Raw genomic sequence first — 13,970 nt, forward strand, 5'->3', positions numbered from 1 at the left:
TGAAGAAAAGTGACAGAGCAGTCATCACAGGAGACAGTGTGCATGACGTTTGGCCCTAATATCTGTAGCTCTCGGTTCGGACTATGGCGATATGCTTTGAGCTAGGCCATCTGTTGCCTAGACAGTGAGTATTCTCCTGCAGGGGCACGGTTGTCTCACAAGAGCCTCACTACCCCATCCCAAGGACAAGCAGGCATGGAAAGGTTCTCGATAGGTCAGGAGCCTGTGGATGGAAGGAGGGGATAGGGGCAGCTCAGGGTGGCTTTCACATCCCACATACACTGGGTCCAGCAGTGGCAGCATCCCACAGAGAGAGAAGTTCTATCCTGCTCACTGCTGGGTGGAGGAGGCTTTGGGGGGAGATGTATATGAGCAGCAGACACCACTCTCCAGAGAGAGAGTGCTACTGGGATCTCCTCCTCTTCCTCCACCCAGGAGGTTCCCATACAGGGGATCGGTGTCCACCATATCACCATGCTTGACCAGCAGCAGACACTGTCTGGGTATGTCTACACTACAGCGCTAATTCGAACTAACTTAGTTCGAATTAGTTAATTCGAACTAAGCTAATTCGAACTAATGGATCCAGACAAAAAAAACTAGTTCGAATTAGCATTTTACTAATTCGAACTAGCATGTACACATTAAGTGGACCCTGAACCGGGGTTAAGGATGGCCGGAAGCAGTGCCGGCAGGGCATCAGATGAGGACTTAGAGCGTGGAGCTGCTGCCTCAGGCTAGCCGAGGGCTGTCCTTAAAGGGACTCGACCCCCAACCCGGACAGACAGTTCTCAGGGGTGCCCCGCTTGCAAAGGAGTCCTGCACATCACAGCACTCGGCCATCAGACCGGCTGCACTTGCCTCAGGCTGCCATCTGGGGAGAGGGGGCAATTGTGGGGCTGCAGGAGAGCTTCCACCCCCAGAAGCCCGCAGAGCCAGCCCAGTCCACCTCATCGGGGGCTCGTACCCCATTCCTCCCTCACCTCCTTCCACTTACCCTTCCCTAGCCCCCCTTTCTGATGTACAAAATAAAGAAAACGTGTGGTCAAAAATAGAATCTCTCTTTATTGAACAAAACTCGGGGAGACTGCGAAAAGGAGGGTGCATCAAGAAAAGTTCTTTATTAGTTCCCATAATAGAAGGACTAGAGGACACCAAAGGAAAGGAATGGGTAGCAGGCTTCAAACTAGTAACAGAAAGTTGTTCTTCACAAAGCAAATAGTCAACCTGTGGAACTCCTTGCTGCAGGAGGCTGTCAAGGCTAGAACTAGAACAGAGTTTAAAGAGAAGTGAGATCAAGTCATGGAGGTTGGGTCCATATAGTGGTATTAGCCAAGGGATAGGAGTGGTGTCCCTGCCCAAAGTTTGTGGAAGGCTGGAGAGGGATGGCACGAGACAAATGGCTTGGTCACTGTCTTTGGTCCATCCCTCCAGGGTCCCTAGGGTTGGCCGCTGTCGGCAGACAGGCTACTGGGCTAGATGGACCTTTGATCTGACCCAGTACAGCCATTGTAAGCTCAGGGTTCAGGGTCGGGGGTCTCAGTGGACCACCTTGATTTTCATGCACACCTGCTCCTGGGTGGCCAGCTACACAGCCCTTAATTCGAACTAGTAAGTTCAAACTAGGCTTAGTCCTCGTAGAATGAGGTTTACCTAGTTCAAACTAAGCGCTCCGCTAGTTCGAATTAAGTTCGAACTAGCAGAGCGCTAGTGTAGCGCCTACCAAAGTTAATTCGAACTAACGTCCGTTAGTTCGAATTAACTTTGTAGTGTAGATATACCCTCTGAGGGTATGTCTACACTACCCCACTAGTTTGAACTAGCGGGGTAATGTAGGCATACCGCACTTGCAAATGAAGCCCGGGATTTGAATTTCCTGGGCTTCATTTGCATAAGCCGGGCACCGCCGTTTTTAAATCCCGGCTAGTTCGAACCCCGTACCCTGTGCCCATTCCACGAGGAGTACAGCTAGTTCGAATTAGGAAGCCTAATCTGAACTATCTACTCCGTGCCGCCTGTAGCCGCGCGGCACGGGGTTCGAACTAGCCGGGATTTAAAAATGGCGGCACCCGGCTTATGCAAATGAAGCCCGGGAAATTCAAATCCCGGGCTTCATTTGCAAGTGCGGTACGCCTACATTATCCTCCTAGTTCGAATTAGGAGGGTAGTGTAGACATACCCTGAGAGTCTGGGAATGAGCCTGTGCCGTGTGTGGTACTGCTGTTTGTTTCTATGGTCCCAGCCTTCTTAGTGGTGGCTTGACTTGGGAAGGTACTCCAGCCTCCATGGTGGGATAAGGCGGGTCTGTGCAGGAACCTTTTGAGAAGTCAGGGGGGGTTCCTGTATGAGAGAGTCATCTGGCTGAGTGCTCCGGACTGGCGCTCCACGTGCACATGATGTTGTGAGAGCCCATGAGTGAGAAGCTCACAGCCCCTTGCCACCCACTCCTGCATGAGAAATGATAGAACACACCTGAAGAGCCTTCACAGGGTTTGTCTGAGCTCTGGGAGATATCCTGGGAGGGGGAAGACCAGCTCCAGGCAGATGATGACCTCCTGGCTGGTGGGCATGGTGTCCAGGCTGGCCTGCTCCTCTTCCTCCTCCTCCTCGTCATCCTTCTTCACAACTTTGCCCTCATGGAAACTGACAACATGAGTGTCCTGGCCAGAGTCAAGAACGGGGAGGAGGGGATCAGCCCCCCTCCCAAGATGTCATCCAGCTGCTTGTAGTAGTGTCAGGTCTATGGTACCACATCAGAGTGGGAACTTTGCTCCCTGGCCTTTGTGTAGGACTTATGGAGCTCCTTAATTTTATCTGTGCCTGGTCCAGGGTGCATATGTGCCCCTTCTGGGCCAGGCTGGCGGCCATCCGGCCATACTCATCAGTGTTGTACCTCTTGGAGCAGAGATCCTGGATGTTGGTCTCCTCATCCCAGACCCCAATGAGATCCAAGATGTCTGCAGCAGTCCAGGCTGGTGCCCTCTTTTGCGGGTGGCCACGGGCTTCAGAGGTGGCTGCAGGAATGCTGGTGGGCATGGGGTGCGCAGAGAGAGCACTGGTGTGTGTCTGCATTGGCTTGTATGAAGGCTGCTATATGGCATAGGGCTGGCAGGCCTGTTGTGGTGCCACAAGCCCTTTCCCTTTTGCCTGCAGCTTTAAAGTCTGCAGGAGAAGGGGAATAACAGAGTTGTCAGGAGTGTGGCCACAAGGGCAGCTATGAGAAGCCTTTGGAGGCTAAATATATCAAAATAACAGCAGCTGAGCATCTACACTAATGCTATTTTGAAATACCAATTTCAAAATAAACATTATTCCTCTTCCCAAGTAGGAGTTATTATTTCAAAATAACAAGCCTGAAATAATTTCAAAATAATGGGTTTGTTGTGTTGATGTTCACCTTGTTCTTTCAAAATAAGAGGAGTTATTTTGAAATAACTCCCTAGGGGTATGTCTACACTAACACCCTAGTTCGAACTAGGGTGGTTAATGTAGGCAACCGAAGTTGCAAATGAAGCCCAGGATTTGAATTTCCCGGGCTTCATTTGCATCTTGCCGGGCGCCGCCATTTTTAAAGCCCCGCTAGTTCGGACTCCATGCCCGCGGCTACACGCAGCACGGAGTAGGTAGTTCAGATTAGGCTTCCTATTCCGAACTACTGGTACTCCTCGTGGAACGAAATACACTGACTTTGTTGTTATTTCTCAAACAAATGATAAAATGAAGCCAAAGTCCCCAAAAATGCTCAGAAGAGAGGGAACAATTGATACACCAAATGTGGGTCACAGATTACTGAACGAGGGCTACTCCCAAATATATACAAGTCAAAAATACACTTCTCTGCCCAAGAGAATTTACTTAAACTCTTGGCTTCTTGGCACTGAGTTATTTTAATCCTTGTCAGAAGCAGGAAACACCAGCCGTCTCCCCCAGAACCCTTTTTTATGAGTTTCTTAGACAGGTTTTCAGACCTACATTAAAATCCAGATAAAGTTTCAGGCCATTCAGCTGTGCTTGAATTTTCAAGGTTCACCCTTCCCTGATTATAAGACACTCTAACTTTCTAACTTTGTAACATTATGAACTATCCCTTCTTATGTAGTTATGGAGATCACGTAGAAGAAGAAAAATTAAACAAGTAAGTATGGATTAACTCACCGTGCAGCACATTAAAAAATAATCAAAGAAACTTCCATAAAAGGTACGGATGAGCTGCACTGGAAAATTAGTTTAGGCTATGAATGCTATTTTTACATTTCCTTAAAATTATTAATGGTAGGGGAAGGGACAGTGTTGTACATGTGTGTTTAATACACTAACAATGGAGTAAAACAATGTAAACCCGGATTAGAAAAATGTTTCTAAGACACATCACAAATGTGAAGTCTGTTATGTAAGTACAGTTCTGCTTTCAATAGATTAGAATTTAAAGTACTTTGATCTCTTTTTTCCTTTTGTAGTCAAAGAAAGACATGGAGCATGAAACACCAGATGGCTTCCTTTGATCAGATGCATATCTTTACAGTAATCAGAAAAAAATAAAGTGTAATAGAGTAAAAGTTACAGAATATTTAAATTTGCAAAATGTTTGGCTCATTCTGATCTCTATCTTTAGAACCAGTCTTGTGGTGTGTACTTGGGGTGAAATGAGTATATCAGCCCTGGTTAATTTAACCATAAAATTTCAATTCTAGATGAGTGAAAGGAGTAATTAATAGTTTAGTGCAAAATAAAGTCGGAATGGGGGGGGAGATCTCTTTTCTGAAACAAATCGTTGACTAATAATAACATTGAATCACTTAGCAGAAATAGAGCCAGTTTCTGTGTATTAATATAGTCTCATTGCTCCATGCATAGGAAACATAAAGCTGGCAGCTAACTGGCAGCTAAGCATACCCCCCGCCCCCCGCAGGTGACCCAGAACCAGCACAGCGGTATGTTACCCCTACCTTGCAACACCTGAGATAGGGTTGTGTCCAATGAAGGGGAAGTTGCTGGATTGTCTTTATGTTCTTTCAACCCCAGCTGGTGTTATTCCTCCCTTGGAAGTTTTGTAGCTGAAACATGTTAGAGAAAACTTAGGGGCTGCTCTAATTTGGGCTGAGGGCCAGACTGTCCTTAGCAATCCCAGGAATCAAAGAAATGTAATGCCGGGAAGAAATATACCCCACCACCACCCACATATAGCCACATATAGCTCAGCTTAGTGTCTTTATTATGATTTTATAGAGGTTTTTATTATGATTACAATTCTGTTGCCATATTTTTCATGGATTTCCTCTCCCTTCAGCATGACAGAAAGAAAGTTAATCAACTAGGAATTGGTAAATGGCATAAAAAAGGAAACATGATGCAAAGGAAGTTAGGTTTTTAAAATGGCCTTTCTTAAAGTAAGATGAAACATGGCTGGCAGGTCGGAGGATGGTATACATCTCTATTCACTTTTTCCTAACAGCTCTTTAGACTTACCACTCAGCAAAATAAATAAAATCACATAATGAAAGCTGCTTCTTCTTAGACTGTATTTTGTTTGCCAAAGAATCAAGCTACTTCCTAGACATGCAGCACTAAAACCATCCATTTCTTTGTTACCTAGGCAACCTAGATTTGACAACAACAGGGAGAAAAACAGTTTCATCTTTAAACATCAAGAAATCAAAAATAACATTCTAGTAGATTAAAGGCTTTTTATCCCAGCTTATCTTAACTGCTTCTCTGCTGACTTACAGTCAGAGATCTCTAAGGCAGATGCTTTCCCCTCCTTTTCTTCATTCACATCAAAAACTGACAGAATAATGAATCTGGGCCAGCATCTCCCTAGTGTCTGTTTGCAGAACACTGTCCTGTCTCTTCCGGAGAATTCTACCTCTCACAGCCTGGGATATTTAGAAATGATCAAAGGGATCTTGGTGTCGGTTTAAATTTTCTCATACTGTGTGATCCCAGATATTGACAACTCAGGGTATGTCTACACTACAAAGTAAATTCGAACTAACGGATGTTAGTTCGAATTAACTTTGATAGGCGCTACACCAGCACTCCGCTAGTTCGAACTTAATTCGAACTAGCAGAGCGCTTAGTTCGAACTAGGTAAACCTCATTCTACGAGGACTAAGCCTAGTTCGAACTTACTAGTTCGAATTAAGAGGTGTGTAGCCCCTTAATTCGAACTAGTGGGAGGCTAGCCCTCCCCAGATTTCCCTGGTGGCCACTCTGGCCAACACCAGGGAAACTCTACTGCCCCCCTCCCGGCCCTGGACCCCTTACAGGGGCACGGGCTGGCTACAATGCCCGTGCCAGGTGCAAGCCTGCCAGCACCCAGCTAGCAGACCCTGCACCTGGCACGGCTCGAGCCAGCCACCCGCTGCCACCCAGCCCTCCCCCTCTTCCCGGGACCAGGCTGGCGCCTCCCGGGAGCTTGCCCGGGACCGCAAGAGGCGGGCACCCGCCTGGTACAGTGCGGACATCGTGGACCTCGTCCACGACCTCTGCACTAGGCACAGGAAAGCGGCCGTCTAGGTCAGGAGAGCTGCCAGCCTGGCCACCCAGGAGCATGTGTGCATGCAAATCAAGGTGGTCCACTGAGACCCCCGACCCTGAGCCCTGAGCTTACAATGGCTGTACTGGGTCAGACCAAAGGTCCATCTAGCCCAGTAGCCTGTCTGCCGACAGCGGCCAACCCTAGGGACTCTGGAGGGGATGGACCGAAGACAGTGACCAAGCCATTTGTCTCGTGCCATCCCTCTCCAGCCTTCCACAAACTTTGGGCAGGGACACCACTCCTACCCCCTGGCTAATACCACTCCATGGACCCAACCTCCATGACTTGATCTCACTTCTCTTTAAACTCTGTTCTAGTTCTAGCCTTCACAGCCTCCTGCAGCAAGGAGTTCCACAGGTTGACTCTTTGCTTTGTGAAGAAGAACTTTCTGTTACTAGTTTGAAGCCTGCTACCCATTCCTTTCCTTTGGTGTCCTCTAGTCCTTCTATTATGGGAACTAATGAAGAACTTTTCTTGATGCACCCTCTCCACCCCACTCATGCTTTTATAGACCTCTATCATATCCCCCCTCAGTCTCCTCTTTTCTAAGCTGAGAAGTCCCAGTCTCTTTAGCCTCTCTTCATATGGGACCTCTTCCAAACCTCTGATCATTGTAGTTGCCCTCCCCTCTCCCACTCTCTCTCTTCCCCTCTCCCACCTCCTTTTCCCAGTCTCCCCGAGTTTTGTTTAATAAAGAGAGATTCTATTTTTGACCACACGTTTTCTTTATTTTGGACATCAGGAAGGGGGGCTAGGGAAGGGTAAGTGGAAGGAGGTGAGGGAGGAATGGGGTATGAGCCCCCGATGGGGAGGACTGGGCTGGCTCTGCGGGCTTCTGGGGGTGGAAGCTCTCCTGCAGCCCCACAATTGCCCCCTCTCCCCAGATGGCAGCCTGCGGCAAGTGCAGCCGGTCTGATGGCCGAGTGCTGTGATGTGCCCAGTGTGGGCACTCAGGGCACTCCAAGCCAGGACTGCTTTCCAAGCGGGGCACCCCTGAGAACTGTCTGTCCGGGGTGGGGGTCGGGTCCCTTTAAGCGCAGCCTTCTGCTAGCCTGAGGCAGCAGCTCCACGCTCTAAGTCCTCATCTGATGCTCTGCCATCACTGCTTCCGGCCATCCTTAACCCCGGTTCAGGATCCACTCTATGTGGACATGCTAGTTCGAATTAGCAAAACGCTAATTCGAACTAGTTTTTTAGTCTGGATGCGTTAGTTCGAATTAGCTTAGTTCGAATTAACTAATTTGAACTAAGTTAGTTCGAATTAGTGCTGTAGTGTAAACATACCCTCAGTGTTTGACTGTCCAATGAAATGCACCTTGATGATGCAAAACGAGGTATGATTTAGTAACTGACATTTGGTCTGTTCACAGAAATTGCACTGATCTAACTAAAATCAGTTTTGAGAAACTGGTTTGAGTGGCTAAGATTGATTTAGCTTATTTTACTACAGACTAAAAGTACCCATGCAAAGGAGTTGTAGACCTGGTCTGCATTACAAGGTTATGGTATTTAGGAACATGGACAGGAGCATCCTGGCTGTGCAAGCAAAACTCTTAGTGAAGATGCAGCTATGTCAACAGAAGAGGACTTCCATTGCCATTGCTAATGTCATTCAAGGAAATGGTATTACTAGGCTGTCAAAGGAACTCCTTCTGCCAGATACATTGCATCTCTATTAAATGGCTATGCTGGCATAGCGATACTAGCATAGGCTCAGCAGAATGGACACTGTTGTTCTCATTTCATTACATTGATATTGTCTTTCACCATTTTGGTACTTGTATAACAATGCCAGTCAGGGTGTATTTTTCATCAGTATAGTTCAATCCAAAGAGTAGACGTAGTTCTATAGTATAAACGGTGCTTTATATCAGAATTGCGTATTCCCTTTTGAGTGTGGGAATAAGCTATACCAATCTAAGCAGCTTTACACTTGTATTACTGAGCAGTCATTAAGAGGGTCGTAATGCACTGGCTATACTGGTAGAGTTATAGTACAACCTGTGTGTTTAGACAACACATTAGAATCCAATTAAGTTAAATTAGTGCAATAGCTGAATTTAGACATGATCTTTGTTGAGGTGGATTTAAGGCATGTGAATGAAGATTGAGTGACATTTTTGGAAACTATTATTTTTATTTGTCCATGCTAAAACAATGTTGACAACCGTCCAGTAACCAAATCAATGTTTGCCCACATGGCTCAACAATGGCCCACAGGGATAATTTATTCCATTCAATTTGGGTGGGTCTACACTGCACCTTTACCTTGAAATAAATTATGTAGCTTATTTTGAGAGAATTTCAAAATAGCTTATTTCAAAATTTGGTGCTGTTTACATAGTGTCAAATTTAAAAATAAAGCACTATTCTGAAATATCCCGTAACCTTCATGGAACGAGGGTTACAGGGATGCCAGAATAGTGAGCCCATTATTTCTAAATTTATTTTGAAATAACCGGCTGCTTTAAAGACACGGAATAGCTAATTCGGGATACTTCCGGAATCCTGAAATAGTTCCGCAATGTAGATGTAGACTTCTTGACTTCTCTCCCAAGACTGAATAAAGATTGGTAACTTGTGGCAATGAGGGTGGTGGTTTTAGTGATGTGAAAATATGGTAACTATCAGCTCAGCTCGCAATGGCACAATGAATATTTAACAAAGCTTCTTTTCCTTAAAACAGAAAAAGGACAGTTGCTATATATTTAATTTTTTTTTAAACCAATTGTTACTTTTAAGAGTTGTCTACTGGCTGCATTAATTACTGTAATCATCCACAGATGTGTGCCTTTTCCATTAGGAAATCTCTAACTCTCTGTAATCTTTATTCACATTTAGACTTTGGCAGTTGCCTTTGTATATTGGCAAAATGTCCCCCTTTCTACTCTGGCACTCTCTGGTCTGGCAACATCAGTGGTCCAGCATGATTTTAGTTAGTCGGATGTCATCTTTTCAAGGGTGAGGACAAGTTTCCCATAGTTCCTTAACGTTTGTTTCTAGCTACCAGTCCTGGCTCCATGTTCTGTGTTATTATTTAGCTCTGATTTACCCCTAAATGTCTTCTAATAGCCTAGCAAGCAGTGGAAATGTTGGTTATCCCACTAAGCATAAGCATGGTTTTTATGCTTATCTACTTATTTCCTTGTGTCAATACATTAAAATTGTGTAACACTTCATTATGAAAAGAGCTGATAAGCCTTGGCTTACATAGGGTGTCATAAATTATTAAGCATCATTACAAGTATTGTTCCATTTATTCACCTCAGTGAAATAAAAATAAAAAGAGACCCACTCGCTACAATATTGACCTCTCTTTTTTCTGCAAATTCTCTGGTTCAGTATCCATCAGGTCCCAAGGGTGCCAGACTACATAGGTTTGTGCCATAAAGTGATCACCACCTGAAGTCAGGAATGAATGCCCTTTGTTTTACCTAAATGCCAGGTGCACTCAAATGTATTGTGTTACCTTTTCTGTGAGGCAATAGAATTAAACAATTTCTAGCAACTACATATTTGAGTAAATGGAGCATTAGTCCATTACAGGATAGATACTGCATATTTTTTGCTCTAGAGCTACAAATATGCTGATATGGTGCATGTCAGACCAGGATATTTCTTCATTTAAACCATGAAATATCTATCTTAACATAAAACTTGAGTTAGACCCTTTCATCAGAGAAGTCCTCTAACCTGAAAGTCTAGGCTAATAGACAAGTGATAAAAAAATTAACCAACTTGTCTAGCTCTTTGGCAGAAGCATCATCACTAGAAAACATTGTAACCGAAAAGAAATGATGTTGCTCTATCACTTTAACGAAATTTAAACAGCACAAAATAAATATGCAAATAATGAAGTCAAGAAGAGCTTCGAGTTTTACCTGGAACTCCTATGGGAGGAAAATGTAGCTCCAGTCCCGCAAACACTTATGCATGTGCAGGGCTGGCAATAGACATAGCCAGACCTTGGGCAATGTGAGCGGAGGCTCAACTCCAGGCTCCCAGAAGGGGCAGGGTCTTGGTGGAAGGGGCAGGTCGCCCTCAGTATATTGTAAGACTGAGGCCATACATTACAGAGAAATATGAATGCATCAGTTGAGAGTAATCAAATCACATCCAGGTTTTGAGGGTGAAATCCTGGCCCCATTAGATCAATGGAAAAACGTCCATAGACTTCACTGGGGCCAAGATTTCACCCAGAATCTGTAAAAAAAATGTCTAGTGAAAAGAGTAGAAGTTAAAATATATACGATCTTTTAAAACTATTGGAAGACTTTTGTTAAAATAAGAGCACTTTCTGTTGGTTATACAGACCTCCTGTTTGACCTTCAAAAAGTAATTTAATTGCAGTGTGCCTTAATTTCTCCATCAGTAAAACTGGGATAATATGTGATGTAAGTCCTCTCTCCCAAGGATATTGTATAGCTTAATTTTTCATATTTGGAAAGAACCAGGATATCCTCAACATAAGGCAGTAGAAAAATTCAACATGTTATTTCGGAAGATAATTAGAAAGAACTAATCAATAGTGCAATGAAGTTTCTGGGTACAGGCATGCTCAGACTTTAATGCAAAATTCAGATATGAATAAATATTCATCTGCCCAAGTGTAACAATTAATTTAAGAGACACTATGTTTCCCTTTGCATAAACTACTCACTGAACTTGCAGACCTACCACTCATGTCATCATAAATACATTCCATGAGCCACCAAAACTGATTCTAGTTTGTCTTGGAAAACCCTACAAATTCTATTGTGTCCCAGTGCAGTTTGCTCAGCAGCTATACAACTTGTTACAAAATTAAGCAACTGTAATGAGTTGTTTAAATAAAGTTGGTTGTTCAAAAATCAATATACTAATGACTGCCTGATTGCTACAGGTGACTTCCTTTTAAGTAATCAATGCACAGATGATTGCAACACTAAGTCACAATAGAAACTTCTTTAAGAAAAAATCTGGTTAGAAATCTCTCCCAATACAGTACAAGGAATATGAATATTTAAAGAAAAGCATTTTGGGAAAAGATGTGCAAGGCTATTAGCAGAGTCCTTGAGACTCTATATTCAAAAAAGACTTTTGAATGTAAAGAATTTTAAAAAAAAACCTAGTGTGTAACAAAAAAGGAACCTTCAGCTGAAATGAAAATGGAACAATGTTTTCAATTTTTAGGGGTGACTGGATTTCCCATTTTTAAAGGGGGCAGTCCTGTATTTAAGTCCTCCTGTCTGTGCCTCTACTTTTTCTTTAAAGTGGGCAAATTGTCTTGTATTTTGTGTCTCTCTCCCACCCATCAGTGCTGGTGTGTTCTACTGCTGGCCAGAATTTTGCTTGCCAGACACCCACCCACCAAGTGATAAGTTCTGGGCCCAGTGGCTGATGACCAGGCAAAGATGTCATGTATGAGGCCAGCTGTTCCTCCTATTGGTCCATCAGTACAGTCCTTTTGGCTGGCAGGTCCTCATTGCCCTATTTCCAGCCAGCACTGGCTGCTTGCTTGCTTCAATAGCTGGTGAGTGTGGGATATGTGTTGCCTCTGCTGCTCACCCATTGGTTATTTAAATGCTCCCTCTCTCACTGTCCTCTCCCTGCTAAGCTGCTGCATGCAAGCCTCAGCCCTGCTGCCCCTCCATATCACCATGTCTATGCTAGCAGGGTGTGTCTGGCTTGAACCCTGCACCTCTTGCTCCAGAGGCAGATAATGCATCCCCTATACCACTGGAGGAGGCCCCTGCAACACTCCATCTATTCTGGGCCCCCCTTATCCATCCTTAGTTCCAAGGGTGCCAAGTGTTGTTCAGAGAACCAGCCTCTAGTCAGATCACTCAGCTCACCAATAGCCAGGCTGGCAGGCTCCTTCTTCCCCCCACTGCCTCAGGCTAGGCTGGCTCCTGTGGAACACTCTGGCCTGGGACACTGGCCCAGAGCTGGGATTGTGCTAAAGCTTCTCTGGCCCTCAGCCTAGCTCTGGAGTGGTGGGGAAGAAACTACTTCCAGCCTGTTTGCACCCAGACTCTTCAGGCTCCACAGCAGCCCCCAGGCAGTGGCTAGGCACCCTCTTCACACGCCATCCCCAGCGTAGGTCCTACCCGAGCCAATGACGGGCTGCTCTGTCCCCTCGGCACCCTCCTCTGCTGAGCCACCTCTCTGGCTGGATTCTCTGAAGCTGTTGCAGTCAGGTTCCCTGGGTCTGGTGTAGCCTTAGGGATTAACCCCTTCCTGCCCAGGCAGTAGGCTGTAGACAGGAGGTGGTTGGGTTCTGTCAGTGGCCAGCAGCAGCTTAAAGATGTTAGCTGCCTGTCAGCACTGTGAGAACAGGAACAGACAAACTGCTTTTAACTGCAGAGGAGTGTGTCGGGGGGGGATCATCTCTGCAAAGACATTAGCTAAGTCATCCCTACTCTCCACCACCCCTCCCTGTGGTAGGCAGCCGCTCCCGGCCCTTCTGTCCTGCACAATGCCAGAAGAGTGCTGATAGCCATGTTCTGGGGCAACTCCTCACAGAAATATGGGGAACTGTGACCTTGCATCCTTCACCCCCCACCACATGTTGCCTCAAGAGAACATGGCACCAAGTACAAGGAGAGGCAGGTCCATACAAAGGGCGAAGCCAGGCATGGAGGATGGACCGTAATGGGCAGGAAGGGGTGGGCCGGGTCAGCCAACCACCCCCAGCCTTGCATGAGAGAGGCATATGGGAGTGTGTGTCACCTCTCCCCATGCAAACCTTAAAGATAAGGGGGTAAATAAAAAGACTCCAGCTAGACAGTGTTGCTTTTTAACCGGGGCTCAGCCAGCTTGACGTTAATGTGAAAGTTTGTACTGCATAGTTCTGACCGATTGTCTTTGAATTCGATTGAATACAGGTAATTTTACCAGCTGTCCCATGGTCAGCAGATGGAAATAAGGTCCCCCAATTAATTATGGAACAATAACTTAAACACCAGAGACAGACAGACATCTAGCTGTAAAGAACCCTTTCCTTGAAACAGCAGTGAAACAAAACCAGTGAAGTTCAACAATGCAGCATAGGGCAAGGAGAGGAGACCTGATCAGCACCAATCTTGGATCTGCCTCTTCTGGTTCATGAGGGATTCCTGGTTCCTGGTGGATGTCCTGAGCTGGGGTCTCAGATGGGCATAGAAGCAATGGTGCAGAGGTATGGTGGGGCAGTGTTGCTCTTGTTCTCAGAAGCCCATACTATCCAGCCTTTATGCAATGAGACTTGCTTGCAGTACAGCTTTCCCTGATGCCTTAAAAGCTACATCTGTTGCAGCTTATGCATTTTGATATTGTAGGGCATCCAGCAGCTGCCTCTGCATCGTCCCATCTTTTTCAAACTACCTTTGACCATGGCAATGCTTTTCCTAGGAACTTCCACAGTCATCCTGAAAAGCTTCTTGCTGGATTCCCTCTCCATCTTCAGATACGG

The sequence above is a fragment of the Pelodiscus sinensis genome, chromosome 9 (genome assembly GCF_049634645.1).
Source record: "Pelodiscus sinensis isolate JC-2024 chromosome 9, ASM4963464v1, whole genome shotgun sequence".
Lineage (NCBI taxonomy): Eukaryota > Metazoa > Chordata > Testudines > Trionychidae > Pelodiscus > Pelodiscus sinensis.